The sequence below is a fragment of the Lissotriton vulgaris genome, chromosome 7 (assembly GCF_964263255.1).
Source record: "Lissotriton vulgaris chromosome 7, aLisVul1.2, whole genome shotgun sequence".
Lineage (NCBI taxonomy): Eukaryota > Metazoa > Chordata > Amphibia > Caudata > Salamandridae > Lissotriton > Lissotriton vulgaris.
The window spans coordinates 945996064-946008814 of record NC_141695.1 but is presented as its reverse complement, the minus strand read 5'-3'; the positions used below and the strand labels follow the sequence as shown (position 1 = coordinate 946008814).

Here is a 12751-nt window from a genome sequence, read left to right as displayed (position 1 = left end):
TGGAGAGCATTCCTTGGATCTAACCATGATATCACCCCATCCTGGTTCTGGGGGAGTAAGAAAGCTGGAGACCGTGAAAGCAGAAGACATGTTTTTAATCCTATTTCCCCTGTGTGACCAAATTGTATCACTTTTTGAGTTTAATCCTCAGCTCCTATTTCGAAAGATTGGAATTGAAACATGGCTGATTAGAAAACTTGAGTGACCCCACCACAAATTGGATATTACCCCTAGAAGGCAGAACCAATTCACAAAAACTGCTCAATAAAACGTGGGAAGGTTAAAGACCATGAAACAAGCAGTCCGGCCTTGCATTCTTGGTTCTCCTTTTTAACCAATGTGTTTCTCCTTTGTTGCCTTCTCTGTAGTTATGTTAGGACGTTGAAGCGAGCTCTTACATAACAAGCACTGGCGTTGCCAATAGGTCTCGCAGTAGGAAAGTTGGAGCTATTACAATTGCAAATAACAATGCCTTTTATTTTTGTTTTCATTTAAAAAACATAAAGGGCTTTGTCATTAACAAAACCAATAGCTCCAACTTTCCTACTGCGAGATCTATTGGCACCACCACCAGTGAAACCCACGAGCCTTCTGTACGATTTGGGAGTTTAACCTAAAGCTAAGAACAGACGGCAAGGGGGAGGAGCTATTTTACCATTCAAAAAAAGATGTACACAGTATTTAGTAGCTGAGCAAATTTGAAAACTAGAAACAAAAACCAAAAAAACACATTGCAGACCTGGGAAGTGAAGTTACCATTAAAATTATTCTAAGCATGTCGAATTTCCGCAAAGGTGTTCCAAAAGTGAATGGGGATGTGCACATGATTGACATGAACCGATAATGCAATGTACAACTTCCTTCAATCGCCACTGATCCAATATGGGGGCGAAAATAGACAAACCATCCTACGGAGATGGCATTCAGTAAGACAACACAAATTTCGGCACAAAGATTAAAATATTTGCACGAAAAAGCATGCCCCCTATTAAAACAACGTAACAGACTATGCAAACCTGCGAGTACACAAGAGGCAGCTAGTACTATACAGATGTGCCAGAGTTAATAATACTGCCTGGATTTATGATTTGCAGCCAAGAAGCCAGAACGTTCTGCTACCGGTGCTGTTGATATCGTTATAGTCTTCCCAACACATTATTCCAAATATTACACGCACAGCCGACATGACACGAGTTCTGCCTGGCACATCATAAAGGCAAGCATTGGCAAATTCAAAATGCATTACAGTTGAAAGTTTATCCAAGCTGTAGACTTAGCCAATGCTTGTTGCTGAATATCAAAAATAAAAACAAGCAGGGCAAGCATGATTACGGGTGCATTAAGATGCTAAAGCTAATATTTTTAAAACGAAGCAGATCTCGGAGCAGTACATTATAAAGGTGCATGTATTATCAGAAATTAATGTTCCGAATAAAAAGCTGCAAGCCACCAAAAGAAAGGGGATGGGGTAAAGGAAAAATCACCACGTATTTTCCTGCAGGCAAGACATGTGTTGCAGGGCTTTCTAACGGCTGATGGCTTCTTTCTAAACGCACAAGCTCCGTGAGTGAACAGAAGGGAGGGGAGGGGGAGGGGGATGGAGAGGAGAAAGATGGGGGGGGGGGTGGAGGAGCGGGTTGAAAACACAGGCGAGGGAATTATTCTAAGCATGTAGAGGTTCCGCAAAGGTGTTCCAAAAGTGAAGGGGGATGTGCACATGATTGAAATGAACCGATAATGCAATGTACAACTTCCTTCAATCGCCACTGATCCAATATGGGGGCGAAAATACACAAACCATCCTACGGAGATGGCATTCAGGAAGACAACACAAATTTCGGCACAAAGAGTAAATTTTTTGCACGAAAAAGCATGCCCCCTATTAAAACAACGTAACAGACTATGCAAACCCGCGAGTACACAAGAGGCACCGCTAAAACGTTAGTCTATGCAGCTAGTACTATACAGATGTGCCAGAGTTAATAATACTGCCTTGATTTATGATTTGCAGGCAAGAAGCCAGAACGTTCTGCTACCGGTGCTGTTGATAACGTTACAGTCTTCCCAACACATTATTCCAAATATTACACGCACATCCGACATGACACGAGTTCTGCCTGGCACATCATAAAAGCAAGCATTGCCAAATTCAAAAGGCATTGCAGTTGAAAGTTTGGCCAACCTGTAGACTTAGCCAATGCTTGTTGCTGAATATCAAAAATAAAAACAAGCAGGGCAAGCATGACTATGGGTGCATTAAGATGCTAAAGCTAATATTTTTAAAACGAAGCAGATCTCGGAGCAGTACATTATAAAGGTGCATGTATTATCAGAAATTAATGTTCCGAATAAAAAGCTGGAAGCCACCAAAAGAAAGGGGATGGTGTAAAGGAAAAATCACCACGTATTTTCCTGCAGGCGAGACATGTGCTTCAGGGCTTTCAAACGGCTGATTACTTCTTTCTAAACGCACAAGCCCCGTGAGTGAACAGAAGGGACGGGAGGGGGAGGGGGATGGAGAGGAGAGAGATGGGGGGGCTGGAGGAGCGTGTTGAAAACACAGGCGAGGGAAAGCAGATGATCAACAGAGCTCATAAAACAAGTACGGGAAATGCAAGCGTGGGGAGGGGGTGGGGGTTGTAAAACAGCACAGACATCATGTCTTCACATGCCAGCCCGCGACACTAAACCATCTCCAACGTCATTACTGCTGTGCACATCTGAGCGAACATTAACTTTGGCGACTGCCTAAAACCACCATGATTAGAGTTCGATTGGTCTCCTACGCACAAGGAAGCAAGCTTAACTGTGGTTCGCATTAGCGCTTGCTAGCTCCGATTCCCAAAATTATCTGCCTCAAGAAAACTTAAAAAAAATATTTAAAAAAATGAACCACACAACTAAAGTATGTAATACACGCTTTTCAATCACCAACAAATGCATTAACAAAGATGTTTGAGCACATGCAGTCGTCTGTTCGTGTACCCGAGTATGGTATGCTGGCAACTTAAAAATGTTCGACATGACAACAAAGTGAGCAACAACAACAATGAGCCCATAGCCGGTGATGGCGGACGGCCACCACTGGCGGTTACGTCGACGGTGTGAAGCGCTGCAAGAGCTTCCTGTCAACGCTGCTGAGAGGCTCGAGGAGTCGCGAACAAGGGTCGAGTGGGAGAGTGAAAGGAGGAGCGTGGCAGGAAATATACATATGAAAAAAGAAACTGCGGGGGATATACAAGCATGCTGCTTAAAACCACTGTCACGCTTAAGGCCACAAGCGCAGGAGGGCGATGTGGGTAAAACCCAGACTAACAAGGCACGAGTAGTTTTGCTGAACAGTATAGAGTGCAGGCATGGTGAAAGGAGATGCGTGGAGGGAAGCCGGATGGGGGCGGGAGAGCCTGGTGGGGTGGCGGGAATGCCAGCGAGGGGAGGAGAAGTGTGGCAGGCAGATGCGCGGAGGGAAGCCGGATGGGGGCGGGCTTGGGAAACTGAAAGTACGGCCAGCCTGCGGCCGGCCATGAATAATTAGGGGAGGAGAAGCCCTTTGATGTGCTGTGCAGCCGGGAATGCGCATGCATGTTTAATCACGTGGTTCACGTGAACTGCATGAAAACCGCGGGGCTGAAAGCCCTTGGTTTGACGATGATTTTCGCCACTTGAATTCTCGCTCCGCTCGATGCGCTTGCCCTCATCGATAGGTCGCGAGACCTAAAAATACACCACCAATGCCATTTTCCCAGGACAAACCCACAGCATACTTTTTATTCATCAATGATTATGATTTATTCATATGGTCATGGATAAAGGGGAGACACAACTGGATGTCACTATCCCTTATATAATGAAACACAATAACACGCTATTTAGCTGAGAAGAGTGCTTAGTGGGTTGAAAGCTAACTGAAGGCAAATGCAGTGACTAGGTGGTCACCAATTTAAATCCCAGCAAGCCAGGCTCAGCCTTTCATCCTTCCTGGGTTTAGTAACTAGATTGCCATAAATTGGCTCAATAGCTGGAAAGTGTTTCTTGTTCTTCAGCTGGTTGCATAAGAAGGGCATGTTGCCCACCGGGTGTACTTTGAGTGTCCATGGTTTAGTTGAATACTTTCTTTTAAAACTAGAGATCACATTAGGAAAGTTTCAGGAGTAATATGAGAAAATATTCTGTCCAAAGTAAGAGGAGCGAATACATAGAAAAAGTTCACAGCTAAAGTTAACGCAAAAGTAAGTGAAAAAAACAAGACCTGGGACAAGCACAGGAGGTCAGTGTTACAAGGAAAGATGAGACTACTCTGGAGATTCAGCTGGAGCTGGTGACTGTATAGTCAGGTCTAAAGACAACAGGGAAACTGGAAAAGTGGACCGGACATGATGTCCCGTACATGCTATCAAATCTCATATGTCTATACTTCAGATGTTTGGTACTGTCTACAGATTTAGTGTAATAAGCATACACTGTTGGCTCAAAGTTCCTATTTTCCATATATATTATAAGGGAGTAGTTTAAATTTTCTGCAGATTATAACCCTGGATTACTTTCTTGTGGCAATCAATTAAAGTCATCTTGACTCATTGCTTTGGATATTGGAGTGTGTGTCAAATATAATACACACATTTAAGGGATTCAGGTTGGAAAGCCTGTTGGTTCTAAGCTCACTGATCACATGAAATAGTTACAGATGTTCTTCTGAAAGAGAGAATTCACTAGAAATGTTCCAATGTATTTTTCAACCTTATCAAAGTAGCTGTATGAGCCAGAATCAAAAGCAGTTCCAAATGATAAATAGGATATGTGCTGTCATTCTAAGGATTGCATGCTGTATTCCTCGTAATAAGCAATCATTTAGTTTTCCAGTTTAGCTTTTTATTTCAGGGAACTTTTCTCCATTGTGCTCACACATTTGTGATAAAAATACAGAAAAGCAATTGCTATTCATTATGGAGGATATTTTTTTGTCGGGTGAATATGTACAACAAGGAGAAGTGCAGCTTCGTCATTTGACAACATTGCAGAATAATGTACAAATCACTTTAGCTTCCTTTGCCACAAATTTGCCAAGCATAGAGTGCTTAAAACAGCTTAGTGCCATTATTAAGTAATGTTTTGAAAAAACTGGAAATGTATGCCTTAGCTTGTAGCATTAATATTAAAAAACATCAGGAAAGCCAAGTTGAACTTTTGTACTCCAAAACATATAAAGAACCTAGCATATCACGAACCATCTTCGCTGTCATGAAGGACTTACGTGAACCCCAAGTCACACTTCTTCTGAATTTTCATCTGCTGTTTGCTGTAATTTTACAGCTGTTTTTTTAAATAGTAAAATCTAAACAATCTTTGACCAACTTTCTACGTTTGTGGAAGATAAACATCTTTTATACTCTCAGCATGATGGGTTTCCACACTGGTCCTAGTATGGAAATTACACTGCTCTCAGCTTTGGATGAGTCGGGCTGCTGTTCTGACTCCAGTATGCCAGTCGCCTTCATACTTTTGGATGTGTCGGCGGCCTTCACATAATTCACCGTAAAATCCTGCTGTCGAGGCTCTAGTATTTTAGAGTTGGAAGCCTTTCTTTAGCATGGATGTCGAATTTATTTATTTTTTTGGCTCACTGTTCTTAATTTCTTTGCAATTTCTTGTTTACCTTTTCGCCTGTGCATCTAGACCACAATGATTAATTTTATGCCCTTATTTATAATTATGGGGTTGGTGCCTGTCCGAAGGTGATACTCAAGTTATTTTTAAGGACATTTGGCGATGATCATTCCTCTGCTGCCTAACTTAATGAGTTTTTTACCTAAGTGTTTCACTGGGTGAGCACAAAGCAATTAAAATTGAATGGAGACAAAACTGAAATTTTGTGCCCCGTCATCTTTCCTTTCTGATCTGATATACTAGTATTCAAGCCTAATCTGACTCCTTGCATCAGGAACCTTGGTGGTCAGTATGGTAGTTTGAGTTATAGGAAAATTAAATGTGCCAATCAGGTTTAAGCCAATCTCAATACGGTTTATGGGTCACAGCCCATATACCAGGCACAGGATAGAAGAGTCCCAGTTTTAGAATTCAAGATTACAAGCAGACGAGTCAGTGATCTGCCTCCTGTCCTGCTCAGCTCTGCCTGTTAGCTGCTGATCCTTGCATGCTCTCTGACCCTCACTGGTAGCGACTGGAGGCCCTCCTTCACCCGCAAACTTCTGTCTGCACCTCATCCCTGGTGGTCTAGTGGGGATCAGCTTTGCTCTGCTGCTGGTCTGCCTCCTGTCCTTTTGCTTTACTACCCCTTTTCACTCTTTTTTGCTGTTTTTCTCTCTGCACTATTTTTTGCTGTTTTTCAAGTTTTCACTCTTCTCTCCTCGCGCTGTGCCTTTACTCGAGCCCCACCCCTTCATAGCGCTGCCTTTTCTGCTTCCTGCTCTCACTACTTAATGGCGACGGCCGCGCCCAGTGCCATTGACCCTTGTTCTTGGACCTTGTACCGATAAGGTGCCAATATCTTCATAGTATTCAACACTGAACGCCTCGCCGCCTACCACCTTACATCATCTAGGACTCCCAAGGACCTTTCTTCTGCCGAAACTCCTGCTGCACTCTCACCCACCTCCGCACTCCAGCCCTGCCTGCCGTCCTGGCCATTCCATAGCACACCTTACTTCCTCAGCTGCATCCTTCTCAACACGTGCTCCATCCACAGACACGCCACAGAAATCTGGGACCTCCTAGATTCCCTCTCCTCTGACATCGCCTTCCTCACGGAACCCTGGACAAACTACGGCTCAAGCTCGAACATCCCTATCGTCATTCCTGATAGATACACAATCATCCATAAGGATTGCACCAACCAACCCGGAGGAGGCATCGCCATGCTCCACAAGAACTCCCTTCACCAAATCACCCACTTAGACGACCCCAAGCGGCCATGGAACATTTCCACTTCCAGACCAACTCCAATACCACCCTCCGTGGGACTGTCATCTACAGACCTCCAGGCCCTGCCCGCCCTTCATCGATGCCATCATCGTCATCATTGCTCCCCAGGCTCTCGCATCCTCCAATTACCTCCTACTCGGCGACCTCAACTTCCACCTGGTCAACCCCAACGACCAGAACACAACATCCCTTCTGGAGAGCCTCACCAACATCGGACTCAATCAGCTAGTCTCCTCTCCTCCCCACGAGGCCGGCATACACGTCAAAGCCCTGTACTGGATCTGTCCATTCCTCAACGGTAGAACACAGCAAGTCAGACTTTCTTCGTTCCTCTCTGAACCCACAGAAATCAGCTCTAGAGGGCCTCAGGGCTCCTCCCTGAGCCCCACGCTTCTCAACATCTACATGGCCCTACTCGCAGCTATTGTCAGGAGCCACAGACTCAACATAATTTCCTACACCTATGACGCCCAGCTGATTCGTTCACTCAACAATGAGCCCACCACCATTGGAAACAACTTTTACAATGGGATGAAGGCCATCGCCACCTGGATGAGAAAAAGCTGCCTCAAGCTCAACTCGGACAAGACCGACGTCCTCATCCTGGGCCCAACACCTCCGCTTAAGACAACTCCTGGAGGACACCTCAGCTTGGGTTGGCTCCTGGTGGGCTGCTGAGTTAGTACCCCCTAGGCCCCCTTACCCACTGACCACTCACAAAACCTCAGCATCATACTGGACTCTTCGCTCACCATGATTCGCCAGATCAACACAGTCAATTCATCATGATTCCACACCTTTCGCCTTCTTCTGAAAACCTTCAGATAGATCCCCACTGAGGCCAGGAAGACAGTCACACATGCACTCATCATCAGCAGACTTGACTATGGCAGCGCACTCTATGCAGGCATCACCCAGAAACTCCTTAGAAAACTTCAGAACGCCGCAGCCAGACTGGTCTACATCTCCGAACACCTACGAGAACTCCACTAGCTTCCAGTCAACAAAAGAGTCTCCTACAAGCTCTTCACAAACTCCTTCAAAGCCCTCCACGATGCCGGATCAGCATACCTGAACCACCGCCTCTCTTTCCACACACCCATTAGACATCTCTGCTGTGCCCAACTGGCCCTCGCCACCATCCCTCGGATCCGCAAGACCAGATCCAGAGGAAGATCCTTCTCTTACCTCGCCACCAAATCCTGGAACGCCATGCATCTTCACCTCAGGCTCTTCCCGTCTCGGGCACAATTTAGGAAGGATCTTAAGACCTGGCTCTCTGAATGAACCACAGCGCCCAGCCAAACCTGAAAGCCCCCCAAAGGCCTAACTCCCACCCCCTCCAGTGCCTTGAGACCCTCACTGGTGAGTAGGCATGCTTAACAAGCACTGATTAATTGATTGACTGAAGAGTCCAAAATGAATGAAAAACTGGGGGGTAACTACCCAAAAACATGTCATTTTGCCCCCACCACATTAAAGGAAAGGATCAACTAGCAAACTCCATGTCAGTTCTGTAGGAGAGTAGGGTCTGCAATCCTATGATCACCCAGATTTTTTGCTTTTGTTTCACTGGTTTACGACTTTCTCTGGCTGTGGGCCTGCTAATCAGACCCACAGCCTGGCTGTTCTCTCTCTAAATTACAACATGTACCCTAGGTGCATTTACCAATTGGTACTGGGCCACCTTATCAGACCCTGTAACTCAGGGCATAGGTGTACCCAGGGCTGCCAGGGGCTGCAGCATGTATTATGCCACCCCTGGCTGGCCTCCTAAATTTGACACAACTGGCTGCATGACAGCTGGGGCAAAGTCGTGTAATCACCCTTTGCTGTAGGTGTAGTATACCTATACCTAACCCTAAAATGGACACACAGATTCCTATCAGTCACTCCTATGGCAGGCCTTGACAATCCTGAAGGCAGAGTGCTTGGAATCGTGTGAGATGGTGCTCTGGCATGAGCTGAGCCTGTCTGCAGCTTGCGGAACCAAGTCCTAATAGCTGTTCCATAATATCGCATACCATATACTCTTAAGTGCATTATAATCCTTGCGGTTAAATGCTAACTTTGGTATTGCTTTATCAAAACATGTCGAGTAAGGTGTCATACGAATTGGAATACTAACCCCTCGCCAATTCTGGCGACGGGGTTAGCATTCCACCCTTCTAGAGGGACACGACATGTATGTAACTGTGAACCCCGGTTAAAGTTAACTAAAGCCTCAGCTCCACAAAATGGATGCTGCCACCACAGACACGAGTCTGACCCCCTGCAGCTGGGAGTCCTCCCAGCGAGGGGAGCCTGGACAAAGGGTTTCCTGTCAGGGGCGGTGCTAGCACCGTCCCAGACATGGTTTTGTGTATCCTGGGTAGGCAGGGCTTTACAGGAAGGTGACTGCTGAGTGGCACCCCGGTGCTCACTACGCATAGGCCGGTCAGAACCAGTTCCAGGGGCACACCAGCCCCTGGCCTGGGGAAAGTCCGGCATGGCAGAGGGGTGTAACCACCCCCCTCCTAGTCCCACCCATAGGCAGGACCTAGTCACCGGGTCAGCCCCCTTTTTTAGTATAAAGATGGGAGCGGGCCCCCTGTTCAAATTAGATCATCTTTGGAATCAAGACACAACTTTCTTCGAAAGGACTTTAAGATTTCTTCTTCAAGATTCTCCCTTGTGGCTAAGGAGTAGTCACCCTGCATCAAGCGGGCACCATCCTAAGAACACTGCGGTCTGCTGCAAGTCCTTCTTCACGAATCCGACGACCCAGCTCGACGAGACCCAGCTTCCCTGCCACCTCTGACCTCTACTCACCTCTACAGCAAAGCTGAGAACTGTGAGTGGGACGAGACCTCGAGGGACCGACGATCGCCAAGACTGCACGACTTCTTTGTAACAAGCCCACCGAGTCTTCCACTGGTGAGTGCTTTGGGGTCCGAGAAGCCCCAACCCTGCGCAGCTCCAGCATCCAAGATCAGCCTCCCTGCATCTCCACGATCTGCGTGGGGCCCTTCTGCTGTTTGCTGTGCACTGCGTTGTTTGGCTACTAGCCGGCTGGCTTGTGGCCTACTGAACGACGCCCGACGACATCACTACTGCTGGTCTGGTTGCTCCAGACTGGCCCTTGCTTCCTTCTTCAAGAGAGGCACCCCGGACCCTCCTGGTCCACTCCAGACGCCATTTTAGGTCCACCGCGTGGGCTTGAATTTGCCAAGGCTTTGTTGCCCAATCCTGGGTCCAGCGACGCCGACAGCTTCTATCTTCGTGGGACAGCTCGCTCCTCCATCCTGGTCGCCGACAACGCCTCCTGGTCTGTGAGATCTCCGAGCACAGCGTCACCCACTCACCTTGTCGAGGTGGCTACCATCCGGTGCCCTCCTGGTGCCCACTGACTACTGGCTAGTAGTCTCGAACTTGGTCCCCTCTGCTTTCAGGTGTCATCTTCCATCGATCCAGGCTTGGATCCACCGAACTTTCTTCACTGGTCGCCTGCCAGCAACTTCTTTCTTCCAGGCTCCTGGTCCGGCAACGAGGATTCCCGACGTCTTTTGAGTCCTATGCAGCTGCAGCCCCTGGGCTAGGTAACTTCGGCATTTCGGTGCCCCAGCATAGCCTCACTATCCAAGGGTCAGAATCCACTTTCGTTTTCCTCCTACCAGGTCGGGTTCGCCCGAGAACACTAACTTTGCGATTCCTAGCTACCATAGACTTTGTCCCGCATCCCGCGTGAGAGTGCACACTCTGCACCCGAGTTCCCTAGGCCTCCTATAAGTAATCTGAAGGTTCTATAGTCAAGTCCTAGCGATTCCTAAGCCTATTAGTACTGTACTTACCTGCTAGTGATTTCGCATTCCACTTATCAAGTATATGGTTTTCCGTGCCCCTCGGGCATTTGTATATACTGTGCTAACTTAAGTATTTTTATAAGAGTTTTGGTTTGTGCTTAGTACCCTGTCCTCATAAAGAGTACAGGGCTGTTGTGATTCTTAATAAATAACTGTTTATTTTCATAACACTTGTGTGGTGTCCTTTCACTTGGTGTTCAAGGGGTATATGTGTGGTAAACAGCTGGCTTAACACGCCCTCTCGAGTCTTTAGCCTTAGACTGCTCGTATCCACGCTACTAGGATAGCTGGTCTATAAGGTTGACTTACAACCAATCATCAATAAGGGTTGCTGGACTGATACATAGTGTTCACTAGAATAGTGAGCACTGCATATCAGGCCACCTTCTCACATTGGTGAGCAGCGGTTGGGATTTGAGCTTGCTGTTGTTTTACCACACGTATCCTAAGAATATCTTGTTGAAAGATCACATAAGTACTGTTAGTACATATAACTAAGCTTAGAATACTCTGAGTTCTACTGAACCAGCTGTTGCAGCTCCTCAAGGCCTAGCACACCTTGGCTGCAACTCTTAGCAAGGGATCAGTAGGTAACACATAGTGTAGGTAGGTGCATCACTTACACCACACTAGAAACAGTATGTCGGACAAAGGACGAAACTCTGAGTCTCCCCTTGTGTCAGTTGACCCTCCACAGGTCATCCCTTCAAGATCTACTGTGCTTAGCTTCCATGAGTTACGACAAGTGTGTACCTCTAGGAAGATTAAGCAGGGGTCTAACCCCACCACCTCCTTTCTGATTGGTCTCCTAGAGACCTATGATGCCAGAAAGGCTGAGAGACTTCTTAGCCCTTCTAATCCAGATGGAGGCATGCCTCCCCTTGAGGGAACCAGAGGAGACCCTGACCTAATCCACCTCTCCATTGAGAATGAAAATGGGGAGGAGGATGAGGATGAGGATCCCTCTGGGGATGAGGCAGACAAGGGACAGGTAGAAGTCAGTAGACTAATCAGGTCCAACTTAAGCAAACATGACAGTGGTACTGGGGGACCCCTGGGGCCACTATCAGGTCAGCTTAACATTGGGAATGGACGAGCCAGATCTCTGTCAAGAGGCTCTGGCAGATCCCTTCAAACCAATGGCTCTCACAACTCTTCTCAAAGAGGGATGACTTCCCCTCAGAGGAGAGTGTATGAAGCTAAAGAAAGGGCAGCCAATCTGAGGATTGAAAGGGAATAACTTGCCCTGGCCAAAGAAAGGCTTGCCTTTGCTAGAGAGCAACAGTTAAGTGGGGTAGTCCCCACTGGTGGCAGCATTGTACCTAGCAATAGGGAAAGGAGTTTTGATACAAAGCACCTTGGTAAGATAGTGCCCCCCTTTAAACAAGGGGATGACATCCACAAATGGATTACTGCTCTGGAGAGGGCCTGCACTGTGCAGGGTGTTCCCCAGAGTCAGTGGGCAGCTATCTTGTGGCTCTCCTTTGAAGGCAAAGGTAGAGATAAGCTCCTCACTACAAGGGTGGAGGATGCTAACAATTACCACGTCTTGAAAAACACACTGGTTGAAGGGTTTGGCCTAACCACTGAGCAGTACAGGGTGCTGTTCAGGGATACCCAGAAAACTCAGTCTCAAGATTGGTCTGACTTTGTAGATTGTGCCACTAAGGCTTTTGAGGGCTGGTTGCTGGGCAGTAAGGTTACTGATTATAAAGGATTGTATAATTTGATGATGAGAGAACAAATTTTAAACAATTGTCAGAACCAGTTGTTGCATCAGCATCTTGTTGACTCAGATCTGACCTCTCCCCAAGAATTGGGAAAGAAGGCAGACAGATGGGTTAGAACAAGAGTTAAGCAGAACCAGGGCCAGAATCAAGGTGGTCAAAAGAAAGCAGACCAGAAGGGTAAAGATTCTAAGGGGGAACAAAATGACCAGAAGTCTTCGACAGGTCCCCAACAACCCAAAG

At 46.9% G+C, this 12751-nt stretch overlaps 1 protein-coding gene across 1 annotated transcript in view; it reads left to right on the top strand.

Moving 5' to 3' along the window:
- The window catches only part of WDR55 (WD repeat domain 55), a 266386-nt gene that overhangs the window by 93422 nt on the left and 160213 nt on the right, over positions 1–12751 (top strand). The gene's annotated exons all lie outside the window — the stretch shown is intronic.